Genomic DNA, 11,180 nt, shown 5'->3' on the forward strand with positions numbered 1-11,180 from the left:
TGGGTTTGGGTAGATCCTGAGTCTCACTCAGGTACAAGGGATTAGACTGTAGGTATAAGACCCAGGCTGCTAGTGGATGGGCCCACTCTCCTCATGCTTCTCTTTCCTCTGGCTTCCCCGAGGGTGAGTGCTGAGCCCCTGGCTGTCCCTGCAGTGCAGACTGTCCTTTCTTCTATGTAATCCTCAGTCTTCTTACACACACATGGAGGTGTTGGTCCAGGTAGCTCTGACAGCCTGAGATCAGGCTGTGACAGATTCAGCATTTTTAATGGAAGATCCCCCAAAGAGAGACCTTTCTCCTGGAATGTCCCAGATGCTTTGGTTTTCTTTCCTGGATGCTCTGGCAACTAGGGTTTCCTGTCAACCCCCAACTGCCAGTGAGGTGAGGGGTCAGGATCTGTCTCTAGTTTGTAAATGGGCATATTGAGTCCCTGACCATTTGTGGTGAGCTTCTGGGAGAACTGGCCCGGCTGCTTTCCTCACACAGCTGGGGCCCAGAGTAGGAGCCCAGAATGGAACATACCTTAGACTCCCCCAGATGTAGAGGGAAAAGGAGGTTAAGTGGGGCCCAGGCCCTGCTGGTACCTATGATATGAGGGGCCCTAAATGCACACTTTGGAGGAGGAAGGAGAAGTATAAGGAAACCCATGTCTCGCTCTTCCTTTCCTTAGTTCCTAGGAGCTGGGGTGAGCTGAGAATGGAGACTGGGGACCAAGGCTCCCTGGTGTCCTGCCCCATGGTAGAGGTAAAAGTAGGACATGCCATGGAACTCTTGGTCAAGTTTCTTGAAAAAGTAGCAGTGTGGCACATGTGTCCAGCTTTGGCCCATCAAAGGCCTTCTGGTGTGCCAGAGCTCTTAGGCAAGCTCAACATGACCTTGATCCTCCACCGCTTGTCTCTGCTCTGCTTCTCAGCCTGACGCTGGTCCCCCTCCCTAGTGCTTTGTCTCCTCCCTGGAACCATCTTTGCTCCCTGGATTTGCTTCTGACCCTCATGTTCTTCCTAATTACGATCTCCCTGGCCAATCAGTGGTCAATCTGTGTAATTATTGCTGCATCTATGCCACAAAACCAGTGTTAGAGTACAGTGGCTGGATTCCTCTAGAAGACTATCAGTGGCTCTGCTGAGATGGGCCATCTTTCTGTGTCATGGAGCCCTCCCAGCCTGGGGGTACAGCTCTCTCTGGTGGGTCTTTGACCTTCTCTGGGGATGCTGTGGCATTGGACCCCCCAAGCTCTGGCCCCCTCTCCCTATTTTTGCCTCTGATCCTCAGCCCAGGCTGCGTGCATCCCTCCCTCTGCAGGCAGCCTCCTGGCTGACTTCTCTCCCTGTCACATTCCTGGCTGTGAAGGGGACCTCTTCCAGGGCCCTGGGGAGATGACATGAGTTTGTTTGTTTTTCTCCTGTCTCCACTTCAAGGGCTCCACTGGCAAAAACAACACCCTGATGAGTTCCAGCTCTTCCCCTCCTTTGCCCTGAACATGGGAAAGACAGCCTCTACTCTCAGATGTGTCAGCTGAGGAAAGAGGAGCACAGGGGCTGGCTTTAGGAATGTCACTTGCTCCCACTGCCTTTTTGAGGAGAAGTCATAGAGTCACAGGTCATCCACAAAGCTCTCCCTATGGGTCCAGCCCCAGAAGCCCCTCAGGGGAGACGGGAATACCATTGTTTAAGAATAAAGGCAAGCCTTAACCCAAAGGAATGAATCTAATGGGAAAATGCAGATTTGAAGATCAGAACATTTTCCCAATACCTCACACAAAACTGTGCACAAAGAAGCCTCCTCATAGCAATGGTGCATGTTCCTGGACTATGCTAAACCTCTCAAATCATGACTATAAGAGCTTTCCTTCTAATGAGATGGCTGTCACACAGAACCAGTGAGAAGGGATTGTGCATGGGGCACAGTGTGTGTATACCCTTTAGGTGCCAAAGATAAGCCTGCTGAGGACCAGACTCCCTTTTATAGGACAGAGGGCAGAGTTGTGGTTTTCCTTAAGGGATAGTGTTTGGGGCAAAGAGGCTAATATTGACAGCCAAGTGGAAGGACAAGGTGAATGAATACTGACATTCTAAATAGTACATCAACCACCACAAACTTGGGGTTGATGGGGCTGCCATCTTGGGCCTCAGGCCTGTTGTTGAGAATGGCCTAGGTTCTAGGGTGAGGAAGAAGTTGAACTATCTACAAGGATAGAGTAGAGCTTTACTTTCCTTATGCACAAACTCCAGGCAAGCTCAGGGGCCACAGAAAAATGGGCCCAGGACCAGAGAGCCCTTTCTGATGGCAAGTGTGTTTCTGTGAAGCAGTGAATACAGGGATAGCTCTAAGGTCAATTAGGAGCCCATAAAGAGCCAAGCCAGAGCTACAGGACTGTCTGATTCATCTCCCATGGATTCTTAGACAACAAAAGAAGACTATGAGGCTCAAGATGCTAAAATAAGAGCTGATAGAGGAAAACAGAGCAGTGGAGGAAGAGAGATTCAGCTTCTTCAAATCCTCAAAGTTCAAGCCTTTGCCCAGCCACTTGGCCCTCGAAGAGATGGTTGTATAAAGTTCACTTGAAGTTGTACAAGAGAAACAGTGTCATCTTGAGCTCCCTTAAGTACCTGCTTTGCATCTTCTCTGGTGGACAAGACTCTGGATTAATTGTTCCCACAAGACCAGATCTCCCGATCCTTTCCTTTAAGTCCTTTGCCTAAAGAGAAACAAACACTAAGCTTTAGGGAGTCTCTATCTTTCCTGATCATTAAAATATAGACCTTGTCCCTGGAAAGCCCACGTCTTATAGCCTAAGTCTGATACACTGGGGGTCTGTTGGTCAGCCTGAAAAAGAGAGCAGTCATGGATATGAAGTATATGCACTGGAACACAAAATGGACAGTGACCACAGCTGTCAAGTGGAGCTCCTTGAAACTGTGCTGGGGGTGCTTGGCACACTGTGGAGAGTGGGACAAGTGGAAGCTGGTCAGGAGAGCCTTCTGGGGGCTTTGTAAGGCTCATGGATTTGTAGAGAGGTGAAAAGAGGTGTTGCAGAGGAAAGGCTGGTAGGAACAAGCAGTCCTGTGCAGCTATGCTGCTGCTAAAGGGCACTGGCAACAGCATTCTAGTGTCTCAGGATGTGGAAAGGCCCCCCCTCCTCACACTGAGTTGTCCTCTCTGTATTTCCCCTACATATTTTCTCCTGGTCCCTGTTTTTGAAACATACCCCATACAGGCCATCTATATTCCTCTTGACATTTGGTGTCCAGAAATTATTCTCTCATCTACTCATTTAATCTGTATGTATTTAGCCTCTTCTATGTCCTAGATACTGTGCAGGGGTACAAAGATGAGTAAGACCCAGTTTAGTTCTCAGGAAGCCCTTAGCACTGCTCAATAGAATGCAGCATTGTTCAATAGAACTTTCTGTGATGATGGAAATGCTTTCTGTGATGTCTCATGGGAGTCACTGGTCACTTATGGGTATTGAGCACCTAAAATGTGGCTAGGGTAACTGAGGAACTGAATTCATATTCTATTTAATTGTAATTAATTTAAATTGAATAGCCACGTGTGACCAATATGAACCATAGTAGATAGCACATATGTAACTGAAAAGAGAGACAAGTAATCAGACTGTTAAACTATTAGGACAGTGCAATCGAGCCTGTCATTGTGGTCTGGTCAAGGAAGAAGGGGAGAAAGAGTGACTGGATCTGCCTGGGAATTAGGGAGTCTTCCCAGAGGAGATGACCTTTGAGTAAAGTCGGGGATGATGAACAGGACATACCTGATGATGGGGAGGGGGCACATGTGGGCAAGAGGCTCAAACTAGTGATTCCTGCATTTTTGGTAGACTTTCCAGCTGGGCTCTTCCATAGATTAACCAACAGAGCTGGACTTTAACAAGGAGATACAGATGTGCTCTGCCTGCTGGCCTGGCTCTCTGCCCTCCTCAGTTCCCAGGGAGGTGGGTGATGACAGATGGACTCATGACTCTCTCTAGATTGAGGGATCCAAGGGGCTGAACTGACCCTAGGAATGATGATTGCACCCAGGGGAGAGGGTGCGGGGTATCTGGAGACCATATGGGAAGCTGGGATGCATTTAGGGGAAGAGGATTGACGCAGGGGGAGGAGGTTGCTGGCAGCCAGTTTCCCAGTAGAGGCTTAGAGTCACTCCCAGGGTCAACTCTATCCTCCTGTCCAGATGGAGAAATGGGGGAAGGGTACTGGGACCCTATGAGACTCCTGGAGAACCATCATTGTGGGGCTGGGACAACGAGTGGGTGATGAGATCTTCCAGGGGTTTCCTGTGTTCAAGTCCTTGGTGGCCGGCTAGTAGTGGCCCACACCACTCCTATCAGACTAGGTCTGCCAGGGGAGTGCACAGTATGTGGTCCAAGAGAAAAGAGAGTTTAATATGTAGTTATTTAACTTATGCCTGCTTAAATTAGGGCTCCTAATTTACCTTTTCAAGACTTACCCTTTCCCCAGGCTTTCCTATCTTAAGATGGCATCACCATCCAATAAGGTGATACATCTAGAAACCTGGGAGTATTTATGGATTCTCCATGCTTCTTTATTTCCTGCATTGTCTTCATCATCAAGTTCTCTTGATTCTCCCTCCAACATACATCTTTAGTCCACTTACTTCTCTCCATTTCCACTGGCACCGTTCTGGCCCAAGTTTCTATAATTTCTCATCTGGAAACTTCCTTTTAATTAGTTTCTGTATTTCTTTTGCTGTTCTCTTCTATCCATTTTATTTACACAGAGATTAGGGCAATTTAAACAGAAAGGAAATCGGATTACTTTACTTACCTGCCTAAAGCATTCACATCTTACTGAGTATAAAACCCATCCTCCTTAACATGGTCAAAAAGGATCTGAATGATTTGGCACTGATACTTGTTCATTGTCATCTCGCATGAGTCTATCCCAGCACAAGTGCTTCTACTGCTCTTGTCTTCCAGGTCCTTGAACAAGTCAAGCCCTTTCCTACTGCCCCATGTTGTGGCCTCCCTTCCTTTTCATTAAGGTGGCTTCTTCTCACCCTTGACCTCCATGTGTGTACCCACTCTACTCCTCTTCCATGATGCATTCTTCTTTTACCTCATAGTATAATTTGAAATTTATTTTCTTGCTATCTCTTTCATTAGACTCTAAACTCTGTCAAAGCAAGGCCATGTCTGCTGTATTCACTAGCAGCTAATGGGCTGTCTTGCACACAGAAAGAACTAGGTAGGCATTTATCAGAAACATGAACGAATGGTATTTATCCTTATGTTGGCCTATGAAATTACCACTCTTCTCTGTTAGAAAGAGCTAGCTAGCCCCAACATCGTCTTCAGCTATTACTCAGGTTTGGCCTACATTTTTCCACTCTCCCTTCCCCAGATCTAAGAAGTCAGTTTTCAAGAATTACCAAAGCTCTGTGAGTTTCCAAGGATTCTATTCATTTTGATGTCCAGTCTAGTGTTTCTAAACATAAGCACTGTTAGTTGCAAGAACATTGTGATGGGGTCAAACTTTTCTCAGCCTGAGTTTGGCTGGGATTTCCATAAATTTTTCCTTTTCTCAAAAACTCTCCCTGTCTAGAAGAATGTAGATGGTGTGAGAATAGGAGGATTTGATCTTTGAGAACCATTTGGGCAGCAGTATTAGAGGGGACCAGGGGACCAATCCTTGTGAAAAGGCCTCTGTTACCCAGAAGAAGCCTCAGATGCAGCCAGGAACAAGGGGACTTGTGCCTTCCTACCCTGAATTTTCAATTCTGACATATTTGTAGCCCTGTTATGAACAGTGCAGACAGCCTCCGGGGAAGTATAGTGGTGACGCTAAGAGCTCAGATTTGGGAAGTAGACTGCCTGAGCTCAAAATCTGTGTAACTATACATAAGTCACTGACTCTCTGTACCAGTGTCATCATCTGTCTTCTGAGTACCTCTTCCTGTCCATCAGATCTTAATCCTGTTCTTTACCCCATTACCATTCCTATATAGCCCATGTTGAAGGAGCAGTTGGTGGATGGCCTATCCTGAGTATCTGCCTCTTACATGGTTACTTACATGTCAGTACCTTGGGTCCAGGAAGGGCAAAAGTCTAAAACCTGGGCCTGAAAACAGAGCAGGCTACCATATTCTTTTTTCTATATCCTTGAATCTTGGCTTCTATACACTTTCCACATGGACTCAGTACATTTTTCTCCCTTAACCAGGAGCTCCCCCTGAAATAGAAAAATATCACAACTCACTTCCTACTTTTTATAAGAAAGTCTGTTCATCCCCTCCACATTATAAAGTCATTCATAGAAACACAGAAACAATCTAAGGTTAACAAATTTATTCATATAATTCATTACACAAATAAAAGAGAAAAAAATGCATAATCATAGCTGCAGATATTTAATAAAATCCAACATACACTTTTAATTAAAGATTTTCAATTAGTTGGGCCTAGAATGGTATTTTTCTTACTTGGTAAAGATTGTGAAATGTTATCCAAATCACTTTTTCAGAATGTTATAATACTAGAGGCATTCCTGTTAAAGTCAGGGAATACTATTGATACAATTTTTCAAAATAGTTCTGGACAACCAGATGATACAATAAGAAAAGAAGAATCAAGTAGCATAAATATTGGAAATGAGGAGAAAGTCATTATTTTCAGATAATCAGATTGCCTCCATATTGAACATCTATTGCTTCTCCAGCATCTGTTGCCTCTTCATCCTGAAAAAGCTTACAAACTTCAGTTGAGGATCTACTCCTTTACACACTTTTAATCTGTGTGATCTCGGAAGGAGTTCCTTCCTTAGCAATAGTAGTCAAGCATGTTACCCTAGGCCAGCCAATCAAAATACTCCACTCTCCTGGGTGGAGATGGGCATGTACCAACCATAAAAAAGCTTAGAGTGAATTTTATACATCCAAAGATCAGGGATAAAAATGGAGAAAAACCATGTCCTAATGATGTTAGTCTTTGTCCTGGACTTTCCACTGTCAGAGCCAATAAATTTCAAATTCACTTAAGGCAGATTAAAAAAAAAACCCAACAGCTTTATTGAGATATAGTTCACATATCATGTAATTTACCCATTTAAAGTGTACAATTTAATGCCTTTTAGTTTATTCCCAGAGTTGTACAGCCATCATAACACCTTCCCTCTTCTTTAGAGGAGAAATATTTAAAGTGCATGTAACAAGGGTCAATGTTAATAATATAAAAAGAAATTCTACAAATCAATAAGAAAAAAAGCAACTGAAAACCAAACAGGGCAAATGGTAAGAATGAGTATTTCACAGAAGTGCTAATTAACATATATAATGGTGCCAAACTATTTTGCAGATCAGGGACTGCAAATTATGTAAACAAGGAGTTATATTTTTTCACCAATAGTTTGTCAAAAAATTTTAAGATCACTATTATCCAGCATTAATAGTGGGTTGCAGGAAATAAGAATCTCAAACACCCAGTTGGTGTGTACATCATTTACAACCTTCTTGGAGGTCCTGGCAGGATCTATCCCACTTGTCTGTTTTAGTTATGTGAGATGAATAATTTCTAGAGATCTCCTGTATAACATCATTCTTATAGTTAATACTATAGTGCATACTTAAAATTATTTAGATCTCATGTTGTATAGTCTTCCACAATTATATATATATGTATATATATATATGAAAAATAACAAAAAAAAACAGAGATTATTGCTTCTCAGAGATGCTCAAATAGAAAAGGATGAGAACTTACACAAAACATTGGTAAAAATTAGTGTTCCCGATTCCTACCAAGATGCAGATATTCATGAGCATGATGGCTCCCTCCCCAAGAATCAGCCCCAGATAATCTGTAGAAACAAATAAGACCGTAGTGAATAAAAGCACAACCATAATCAACACCACACGCATACACACACATACCCAAAAAGTAATTCCCAAAGCAAGAGTCACCTAGGGAAATTAAGGCTGCTTTTGAACTGGTGTACTGGGTGTGGCAAAGGCCAAGATGGAGACCGGATGATGATGACAATGAGAGATTAAATTAGAGAAAAATAGTTTAAAGTCTGTTCTTGTTTTCCCCTATATCACATTTGGACAAACACTGTGTGCCTCTTATTGCAGATTTTGGAGGCAATGGCTCAGGAATGTGGGCAAATGTCCATGGGGATAGTAGCCAGAACGTGCACAGACCCTTCTAGAGGAGGTCGTTGGGAAAGACATATTGGAACTGACTCAGCCCTGAAGCATTCTAGTCTCCCCTTTCTTACCCCAGTTTGGTGGATGGCCCCCAGAGAGACTCTGATCTGAGGAGTTGCTTTGCAGTATGATGACAAACAAGTGCCTGGGGTCCTCTGCATAGGACTAGGGGGTGACCTTCACCTGTCACCCTTCCTCAGCTATTCTCAAAGAGTAGCTGAGGCCCCTGGAAAATATGTGCCAAAATGACTCAATTCCTGGGGGAGTGCTACCACCTCAACAGGAAAACCACAATTGGATGACACATTCCCTCTGAAGCAGAAATTTAAAAAAAATAGATAAAAAACTTGAAATGAACTAAGTGAATTTAGGGAAACAGGGCACAAAATATGTAATATGAAACAAGAATAATAAATCTTAGAGAGTGGCAACTGGAAATATTAGGTAAGAAAAACATAATAGTTAAGATGAAGAACAGGGTAGATTAAATAGCAGGATGAATACAGCTGAAGAACAAATTAGTGAATTGGAAGATCAGATTGAGGAAGTCTCCCGGAAGGTAGTAGGACAGGATACAAAATAGAAAATCTACAAGAAAATTAGGAAATACAGAGGATGGTAGTACAGGTGCTAACATCGAGATGATAGGAGTCCCAGGAAAAGGTAAAGATATATAGGAAGAATATATTTGATAAATAATAGAGTATATTTCTGTGAATTAAAAACAATCTCAGAGAAAAAGGATTGATAAAGTGCAAATAGGAGAGAGAAGGAAAACCTCACCCCTAGATACACTATAATAAATTTTAAGACTATCAAAGATAAAAAGAACACTTTAAAAGCTTCCATAGAGAAAGAAGTGAACAATTACAAAGGATGGAGAGTCACACCAACATCAGACTTCTGAACAGAAACACCAGGTACAAAGAGACAATAGAATAATAGGTTATAAATCTTGAAGGAACAACTTGGAACAAGGACTTTTATCCTAATCAAGTTGCCATGTAAATGACAATGCATGATAAAAATATTTTTCATGATACAAGGCCTTGAGTCACCAGCCACAAAAGACGCACATTGAAGACTTTTGATGTATCCTTTAAGAAAAGTAATTCAAGCAATGCAGCAAGATATATTAGAAGCGAATGTAATGAAACATCTTGGTAGATTTATTTGTTTGTTTTTACTGACAGGATCAAAGGAAAAAAAAAGAATCTATACAATATGGATGAATCTCAGTAGTGTAATTTTGACTGAAAAAAAAAGTATCTCAGAAAGTGCTGTAAATAAATAAATATATATATATTTAAACATACATATATATCTAATAAAACTATCTTTTTTAAAGTAAGAGAATGGTAACACGATACTCAGCATATTCTAAGAAAATGGGGTTAGGGGACAGGATGGGAGAGTAGTTGTAAGTTGTAAGTTAATTGTAAGTTATCTGTAATGTTGGGTGGTAGTCTGTGGATGTTCAGTTTCTTACAAATGAACAAAGATATAAATACAAAATAAAGGCGGGCCATGTATGAACCATGATGCTAATGTGCCATGAACTAGGATTGGGTATTACTGTAACTTTTGCACCTAAAGTCCATAAGAAAATGCAGTTAAGGAAATGCATGATGGTCCCATTCTTCATTTGTCTCCTTGTAGTTGCAAAATGTTTCACAGCCAAGGTGAGCCAGTGCACAAAGCCTCTGCACAAAGTCGACCTGACCAGAAACAGGCCACAAGGTTCCCATGTGCCACCTGGCTGGGCTCCCTCACCTTAGACACCGTGTGTTACAAGGAAGGGATATGACCACAAGGTCAAAGAGAGGCGAGGTAGAGAGTGATCAACGCACAAGTTTAGAGGCCAGTCAGCCTGGGTTCGGCTCCCATCTTGCCCCACAGGAACAACTGCTGTCTAATTACTGAACTCTGGATGTGAGGGCGATCTGGCTGCGACATCTGTCACGCCATTGATCGCCAGGGTTGATTCGGCTGATCTGGCTGGCTAGGCGGGTGTCCCCTTCCTCCCTCACCGCTCCATGTGCGTCCCTCCCGAAGCTGCACGGTCGGTTGAAGAGGACGACCATCCCCGATAGAGGAGGACCGTTCTTAGGTCAAGGGTATACGAGTAGCTGCGCTCCCCTGCTAGAACCTCCAAACAAGCTCCCAATTACTGACCCCCTCTAAGCCTGCTGAAATGATACATGATCACATCTCAAAGCGCTTGGCGCATGGCATGTGCTGAAACATATCAGCAAAATATACAGTGAGAATGAGGATTAGAATAATAAGAAGCAGAAATAAGAAGCACTTCTTCAGAAAAAAAAAAAAAATCTGGGGGGATTCGGGTTGGGTTCTTTGACCTAAGATTGTTGATGAATTCTGGAATTTGTGATCGTTCCTCAACCTCCGTCATTTGCCTTCAGTTTTGCTTTGTTTGTTTCTTAGTTTCCTAGTAAACATTTTGAAAAAATCCAACCTTATTTTGGCTGAGTGAAAGGGGAAAGGGACTTGGAAGAGCAAGGAGGAAGCTGTTGCATTCCTGCTGAAGGCTGCCACCCAGACTTCCTGAGCTGGTGCAAGGTTGGGATGGGGACAGTACGTGGGCCTCAAGTTCCTTGAGCCCCTACTGGGAGCCGGCACTGTGGTCATTGTTCTCACCCAGGTCAGAGCAAGGCTGGGTAGTGCTGCGTCCAGTCCTGAGGTGCCGGCACCCTACAGTCACGTGAGGTTTCCTAGGTCTGAGCGAGCGAAGGTTAACGCAGAGAAGCAGTTGGCAAGTCCGTTCGTCATCACCTCGCTCAAGGGGCGGGGGTGAATGGTAGGGCCCTTGCAGGCCATCGGGGCAGGAGCCCATCCACGGCAGGTGCCCCCGCCCCCGCAGGCCCCCAGGGCTCCCACCTGAGCACCTGCCCTCACCCCAGGCGGCCGCTTCCGTCGCAGGTCAGGGCACAGAGGTGCAGAGACGCATGCGGCCACCTTCCCCCGCCTTTGGAAGCCA

At 43.9% G+C, this 11,180-nt stretch overlaps 1 long non-coding RNA gene across 5 annotated transcripts in view; it reads right to left on the reverse strand.

Moving 5' to 3' along the window:
• The window catches only part of LOC140601168 (uncharacterized), a 29,168-nt gene extending 25,801 nt beyond the window's left edge, over positions 1-3,367 (reverse strand). For all 5 annotated transcript variants that reach the window (XR_012004215.1, XR_012004216.1, XR_012004217.1 and 2 more), the window contains exons 1-2: positions 3,210-3,367; positions 2,611-2,699 (exon numbers count right to left, since the gene is read on the reverse strand). This is a non-coding gene — a long non-coding RNA (uncharacterized lncRNA). The remainder of the gene's footprint in view (positions 1-2,610; positions 2,700-3,209) is intronic.
• Positions 3,368-11,180: the final 7,813 nt, after the last annotated feature.

This window comes from Canis lupus, chromosome 12 (genome assembly GCF_048164855.1).
Source record: "Canis lupus baileyi chromosome 12, mCanLup2.hap1, whole genome shotgun sequence".
Taxonomy (NCBI): Eukaryota; Metazoa; Chordata; class Mammalia; order Carnivora; family Canidae; genus Canis; species Canis lupus.